This window comes from Pseudophryne corroboree, chromosome 6 (genome assembly GCF_028390025.1).
Source record: "Pseudophryne corroboree isolate aPseCor3 chromosome 6, aPseCor3.hap2, whole genome shotgun sequence".
In the NCBI taxonomy this organism is placed as follows: domain Eukaryota; kingdom Metazoa; phylum Chordata; class Amphibia; order Anura; family Myobatrachidae; genus Pseudophryne; species Pseudophryne corroboree.
Window position 1 is genome coordinate 369,744,138 of NC_086449.1, and position 8,763 is coordinate 369,752,900.

The window sequence follows — 8,763 nt, forward strand, 5'->3', positions numbered from 1 at the left end:
CAACTTGTAAAAAAATGATTTTTACTTTTTTCAACTTTTTGTTAACTTTTTTAATTTTTTAGATTCTTTACTTTTTTACTTTCCCATTAGGCACATAAGGCACTTACTTAGGGGCAGCACTTGTTTGTGGGCAGCACTTGGATGCTTGTGTTGGTAACATCAGTCCAAAAAGTACCAGTAACTGCAAAATATTTCCTGTACTGTACCATATGCCATCTTTAGTTAAGTGCAAATGGGTAGAACATGCACATACTACCCCTGTGAGCTGCCCACTTAGTATATGAATATAAATAAAAAATTTCATAATGGCTTTTTTTTTATTATTCCATTAAATTGGCTATCATCAAATGAGGGCTAATAATCATAAAAAATAATACAATTATGCAGGTGGGGGGGCGGCCGTTACTGTTGTGCCTATGGGTGCCCTCAACTCTAAATTCGCCCCTGAGCACAGCGACTTGAGTGGATGGACACAAAGCACAGCAGCCACTAGACGTGACACAGCACAGCCCAGCAGTCAGCTAAGTAGCTTGGACAGTGAGAAGTGGCACCGAGTCACCGCCGTATGGTCCTTATAAAGAATCCAAAACCTGGGAGAATCCAAGCCAGGATGATGATGTTCTGCCTTATTTTGGAATCTGAGCAAGGGGGGAAAAACCAAGCCACCACTCGTATTCCCTCGTATCCCAGTATTTCGGGTGGGCTCAGGTTTCAGAAATCCAAGCCCACTAATCTCTAGTTAGTCACTAAATTGTTTAGTGGGGCTTACCTTTAAATTTCTTTACTTTGTTTTTACTTTATGTATATATTTTGGGATGATATGGTGATGATGGCAGGTTTTAGGGTTTGCTTTACTGGTTGTATTGCTTGTTTTAATATTTTACAAGTGTTCAAAAAATCCATTTAACTGTTAGAAACATTTTGAGCAGGGTTTAATAAATGTTTCCTGGGCCTAGAAAGCACTAAATCATTTTTCAAATAGAATGAAAACACACTGAAAGAATGACACAGCTGCAAATGGAGCTACTGGAGCTATTTTAAATCTCCCTACTTCCTGCAATCTTGTTATATGTTCTTATGTTTTTAATATTGGCAGAGCGCTTTCCCCATGCTAAGAGCATCTCTGATAAGGAGCATAAACTCACGTTCCTGGCATTTCTGGCCTTGCTTTATGAATACCTGACATTAATGGTTCATTTATCTTGGCATAGCAATCTGTGTAATACTTGTTGCTGGTCCTGAATGCGTTTTGCACTTTATTTATGATGTTTCATAAATTCCATCCCATCCAAATAACACCTTACTGGGGAATCATCTCCTAAGACTCTAAGCACTCATTGCATTTATTAGAGATACAATATACTGTAGTGATCCATATAGCCCGAAACTCCACTGATCACCTAATGCTGCTTATCTCTCTCCTTAGCAGGCATCTGACATGGCAAACTTTGGAGCTACTTAGAGCACTTTGTTTGTTCTCCCTTGTTACAGAAAGAGCTGGACAGTTCCATAGATAGGGCCTGATTCATGTTTGTAAGTAAAGGAAAAAAAGCAAACAACTGGGAAAAACCATGCTGCACTGCAGGTGCAGCAGATGTAACGTGCAGAGAGATTTAGACTGCAGTAAAACACGGCTTTGCCCAGTTGCTTGCTGTTTTGCTTTACTTACAAACATGAATCAGGCCCATAATCATCTAAGGTCCCAGCAGGGATTGGCTGGAAAATTTTAACTTGGTGGGAAAACACACATTTCACCCAGGGTGAAAACTTTATCTTTGCTGTTTAATCAACATTATCTGGTAACTGGTCAAATTGTTTGTATATTGACACCAATGGGTGTTCATAATGTCCATAAGGAAACGTTGTAAGTATTATATATGCAAATTGTTTTAACTTGTTTTATTGATATTAAATCATCTTTAATGTATTCATATGTACAAAAAAAATCACTGGACGTACTCAAAAACAGGTATAGGAATTAATATCATACTTGTCTCATATATAAGGTAGATACGTTCTCATGTATATATATATATATATATATATATAAAGAAACAAGCAGTGGGAATTCAGTTCTACAGGATAGTAATAGAGAGCTACCCGAAAATAACCATCTGTATATTTAAATTCTAGGCCCAGACTGGCAAAGGGCCATTTTTAGGGTAGCAGCCAGAAATAGACAGTAGTATTGTCTGATAAGTAAAAGTTCAAAATAAAAATAATAACAATCTCTTCTAAAACTATTGTATATTCTAACTAGCGCATAATCCTCCACCATTCTTTGGATTGTAACATAGTAACATAGTATCTAAGGTTGAAAAAAGACAATTGTCCATCGGGTTCAACCTATTTGTGGTCTCCTATGCACGATTATTTTGTATAAAATTTTGACTGAAGTTGCTGATTGCCGTTCCGATTAACCCCTCTTTTTTATAATAACCATAGTGACTGTATTAGATGGAGTTATGGTAGAGGTGCCACTAATTTTCGGCATTTCTTTTAGACCCGACCAGATGTAAAAATGTTGTGTTTACTCCTCTGCATAACCACTGGGTCTTTTGGGAAAGCTGAGTTTTTTCTGATAGCTGCCGGAGAAACTCAAGGAGATGTCATCATTTTCTGTATCATTTGAGCTGGCAACTTGATCACCAGGAGCTCTTTGCACCTCTTAAGATCTGGATCAGTTGGAAAAAAAGGAAACAAAGTACGACATAAACCTAGAATCAAGCACGGTCGCCAAAATGTAGTGATCCGATTTCAAGATATTAGCAACCCTTGGATCCTGGCGAAGTGAATAAAGGACTTAGTGGAATTGCTTAATTTCATCTCCTCCATAAATTTTTCAATCTGATTTTCCAAAAGCCTAATTAGAGGGAATCACCTGACTCAAGCTAGCAGTCTCTGAACTCACTTCACAGGTGGCAACTTTGAGGGGTTTGAGCACCTTGGCTTGCACAAGACGGAACGTATTCTCCACTGTGCTGGGCATAATGTACATTCTCCCTCTTTTCCCAATGTCATGGCTTGTTGTATAGCTGTGGATGGCTTTTGGCTGTTCCTCCATCTGCTGAAGCATATAAAGGGTGGACTTCCACCTGGTTAATACCTCTTGCTTTAATTGGTGGGAGGGCAAACTGAACTATTCTTGCAGGTGCTGCAATATCCTTCATGGAGTGGCTGAATGCCAAAAATGTACTGGCATTTTTGTGGGCCACATACAGCATCTTCTGCATGCCCCTGTCATTTTCATTTTCCCCCAGCTGTAATGCCCTCACAATTTTTTGGGGTGTTATTATAAATCCTGAGCAGAGTCCAAGTGGGTTTATCCATTTTGTTATGATATCACTTAGTTTTTCTAAGAGGTTGTCAGCAGCATGCCTCTTAGTGAAGCCAGTGACACACAGAATAGCCTGCCTCTGTATGAACTGGTGTTGTTTGATAGATATTGATGCTACTGAAAGCGATTCACCTACCCAATGGGCTTTCACTGCTTGTCCACATATCTGTAGCAAAGTGCACAGTAGGTAAAATTACATTTTGTAAGCAAACATTTAGGTTATTTTTTTTTGTAACATCCTGGTACAGCAGAGGAATGACTTTTTGGTTAAAATGGAACAGAGATGGAATTTGGTTCCGGGGGCACAGTACTTCAATTAACTGTGTAAAATCCATTAAATAAATGGTGGATATTGGATACAGATCTAATACTATTATAGCTGTGATGGCATCAGTGATCAGCTGTGCGACTGGGTGATAGCAGTCATACTTGCTTTCCCTTGAAAGGATTGTTTCCCAGTCAATTGTCTTTTTAAAATAGTAGTCTATTTGGTCCCCTTCTGGGATGAAGATCCAGCCCGAGCAGCAGCAGCAGGCCTAGCACTGAAGGATTCTTCTGAGGAATCCTGTAAAGGGGAGGACTCACCTAGCCTTAGCAAATTGGATGCAGGACTACCTCTGATCATTACTGAGGATACTGAGGATGAAGGTGTTGGTGGTGAAGATTGCAGAGAGGCACTCATCAGGTATTCTTCAAAGAAGTGAAACAGTAACAGTATTTCTTACATATCCAAACAGATGTCCTTGATATTTCAGTCCACATCTGGACCTTTTTTAAGAGACACAACTGTGCAACAGCATAATAGCTGCAAATACAGTACCACCCAAAAAATGAACAACCTTACCTTGCCTTTGGGACTCCCTAAATATCAAACAAATTGCACAAAAACAGTACTTTGTTTCTCAGACTGGAATGCACATTATGTCACTTCTGGCCCCACGCAACCCAGCTACTCAGCCAAACTAATAGCACACCTAGCCATTGTCTACATCAAAACACTGTGGGGAATCACCACTCAGCACATATTGGTACATTAAAGCCATCACACATTGACAAATCTAGGTTGATAGCTGCGCTTCCTGGTTTGGACAGCAAATAGGCACTTCCGCATTCCACTGTGACTTGCACAATATGTCACTTCCAGTCAGGTGTAACGCAACTCAAAGAGCCAACTCAATATTTAACGTGCCAGAGTTTACAATAAACCTTATTAAACTAACATGAAAAAATACCTGATGAAGTTTTGTATACCTTGACCTGCAAACTGCATCAATAACGGTTAGGCGGAACGTCACTCATAAAAACCACTATCAACAGTTAGTGCACCCAAAGTCTGCAATACAGTTTATTGATCAAACATTAATGATAATTAACAATCCTGTTTATATCATACCAAGAAGTGTATGACAGAGAGAGATAAAGTGGACAGAGATCAAGTAACAGTCACTCAGCTCCTAACTGCCATGTTATAGGCTGGGTTTGAGAAATTACAGTTACTGTAGGAGCTGGTTGATTCAGTGATGTGCAGTCAGGTTAGGCAGATGAGACAGAGCCTCGCTATAATAATGATTAGAATACCACAAAGAAGATATTTGTATTCTAATCATTTTTATAATCAAAACTGGAGTATCCTGGTGTATGACAAGGTCTCACCTGCCTTCCTCGTCTGCATATCACTGGTCAAATCTCACCAAATTTCCAGCAGTATATAGTGCACCTTTGTACAATGCCACATGATCCCTCCGGTTTATATACGTGTGTGAAAATCTGTCTGATACTAAGCAGTGCCTCCCCAGCCATTTACCTCACCACATGTCACTGGGTTGGTTGGTACTTTATTTATATCCAATTTCTCTCCCACCAAGGCTTAGTATAGTACGTAGACTCCTAAATCTATTAAAGCTAATATCTACTATACAAATGAATGCATAGGTACCAAAAATCTAACATTTTGAAATGCATAAAACCTAACGAATCACCTCATGTAAGAAAATACTTTTAGGCAGGTAAACTTGGCATTAGAGAGCCACAGTTAGCATACCAACACCAGAATCCCAACAGCCGACAATGCCGCCAGCCAGAATCCTGGTGCACCAGGGCTATTACCACTTGTGGGTGTCCATGACAGAATAGATCCTTGTATACCTTGACCTGCAAACTGCATCAATAACGGAATAGATCCTGTGGCGAGTGCAGCAAGCCACTGAGCCTGCAGGCACTCACCCTGCTGCCGGCATTTTGGCAGACGGGAAGCCGCTGTAGGGATATTGACAGCTGTCATCCCGTCTGCCGGTAAAGCATACTGAATCTGCCAAGCCACATGTCAGCAGGTGGACCACATAGTCCATTAAGCAATGGAGTTTATAATGAATCTTAATCAGTCAACCATTTTGTGAATGTGGGAACATTGATCCAATGATCATAGACCAACATGTCACGCAGATAGTTCTTCTCACACAACCAGGTAATAACATCCAGTGCTGGTTGCTGGATAAGCCACATGAGCAGTTGCTTCATTTTTTTAACCCATCTATATACCATTAAGGGTGGTCTCTGGGGAATATTACCAAGCATAGTATCAGATACTATAATAGACCAATATCTCTTAATAGACTTAGTAATGACAGATGACATTTCATTATATTGAGTCACAAAAATGTGCCCTACTGCATGTCTTTCTTGGCCTTTCTGATTGACTTAGCTCTTACCCTGGTGAGGCAACCCTCAATTGTCATTTAAGAGCATCCTCTCTCAAGGATATGTTCCTTCATTTCCAAACTTTGTGCTTCTGCCAGGAAGAGATTATGTTATAAAACAAACTCTCAAAAATTAAAGAGAATAGCAGACTAGCTTTCAGTCTCAGGGGGTGGTACTAGTAGCCTAAAGCAACATATTATGATCCATTTTTTATGATATATAAGGTTGTACCAAATCTTGCTCCCTCATGAAATACAGTCAAATCTAGGAAATATAAAGAGTTCAGACTATATTGGTAAGTAAGCCTCACAATGCAATCCAACTGATTCAACTCTAACACCATAACCGTAAGATCATCCACTGTGTTACTCCATATCAAAGCATGTAATTGATAAATCTTTTATAGTAGATTATCCTATCACCACACTTAAGCAGAATACATGTGGGTTCATAATCATGTAAAAAAAAGTGTGCATAAGCTGGTGTGAGATTGGACCCCATAGCGGTACCCACAATTTGGATAAACTCTGTCAGGGACAGCCATTGAAAAAGCCCCACATGGTGGTGAAACACATGTCTGGCAAGTGGGAGAGGTAGCCAGCACACATACCCTCCCTGACAGCTCCAGATAAGTTCTACAAATGTCTTTAAAGTATTTCCACTTTTTTCTTTTATAATGCACCCTGCTCACTGCTACCCCAAGTTTGCCTGCAATGCTATATTAGCAACAGGCAACCAGTGGTATTTTAGCAGAGCACCTTGCACCTTACTACAGTCTATACTAACAAGGACAGAGGCCAGTACAATCTGGGGATGCTTACCCTGAGTCCAATGTACATTTCACAAAAAGGTCAGTAGCACTCCAGTATAACGATCCATGCCCATAAAGCACTCTATTCTAAGTTCAAAAATATACTGATCACACTGATCTCTACTTAACTTTAGGACAATCTCAGTCCTCTAATTGTCTCTGAAAGACTGTATATCTCATAAATGCTTATTTAAATTATGTATCAGTAGCACTGGCTATGTGAAAATTATTGATGTGTTTAGCGTTCCTCAAATCTGAAAGAAGTGTTGTCTGGGTTTAAAACTATACAAGAAACCTACCACGTCTTTGACCTGTTAAACTTATGAAGCAAATACTGATACATATTCATTAGTGGTACTGGTCTTATAAGAGAAGATGTGTTGTCTGGGAATATAATTATACAAGAGACACACTATTTTTCTGATTTGTTGCATAATTATACTTATGTGCCACTTTTTATAAAACCTTATTATATGTTCATTGTATAATAAATCTGAGTCTGTCAAAGTGTACCCAGAAATAATGTTTTTTCTGCTTATTATACGATTATGCTACAATTATCACCAGGGAGTGCATATTTAAACCAGTGATTTTTTTGGGTATCATATGCTTTACACATATCTAAAAAAAGACTTTTCGTTTACAGTGTGTTTACTATTTAATGCTTACTGACTATTTTTACTCCTAAACATGTCTGATATAATCAAACAGCAACAGTGTTAATTCCTGACCTAAGGAATAGATGAGAGATCTTATTACTTAGAAAGAGATATTCTTCCTTCCAATGGTAAGACATATGAACATTGTTTGCCTCTGACCTAAGCAATATATGTGATATCCTGTTAATTGAGGTCCAATATATGGCTATTATTGTTAGCCTCCAACCCACAAAGGAATTTCAAGACATTTTGTATCTGCATGTGGTCAGAGAGAATTGTCAATTGAGTATTTATAATCACCAATGTGATCAACTGACTGGTTGGCTATCTATGTTTATCTATGTTTTTCTGTTGGTTGGTTGTTTGTTTTGTTTGACATGTGAGGTACTGTGTGTTTTTTAATGTAGAAATAAAAGTTACATTTTTACTAGTATTATACCTCATTTTCAATAGATTAGTGCCCCAACAAAGAGAGTACTTTTATCTAAATCTGTACTATAGACACTGTATTAGTAAGAAGACATGCACAAGCATTAGTCAGATCAGGCAATAATAAACAGATGCCAAGTAACAGGTAAAATATCACAAATAAGGCAGTCAAGATCCCAGGCAAAGATTCAACCCATGGAGGAATGTGAAAATTCTGGGTCACAATCAGGAGTCAATAACCAGAGAGAATAAATATATACACAGAGAAAAACATTAGCATATGAACATAGGCGTGCGCAGAACATTTTATTAGGGGGTGCATGATTGGAGTGGCATGCCTAGCACCACCCACTGGGCATGTCTTGCACCATATATTAGCAAGATGAGGGAGACAAGTATGTAACCTGCATACGGATTACAAGTCCATATATATATATATATATATATATGTATATACACACACACACACACACACACACACACACACACACACACACATACACATATACTATGTATAACTGGTGTCCCTTTCACATTATAGCACACAGTATGAGCCAAAATTCACATTACAGCACACGGTATGAGCCAAAATTCACATATTAGCACACGGTATGAGCCAAAATTCACATTATAGCACACGGTATGAGCCAAAATTCACATTATAGCACACGGTAAGAGCCGAAATTCACATTATAGCACACGGTATGAGCCGAAATTCACATTATAGCACACGGTATGAGCCGAAATTCACGTTATAGCACACGGTATGAGCCGAAATTCACATTAAAGTACATAGAATGAGCCGAAATTCACATTATAACACACAGAAT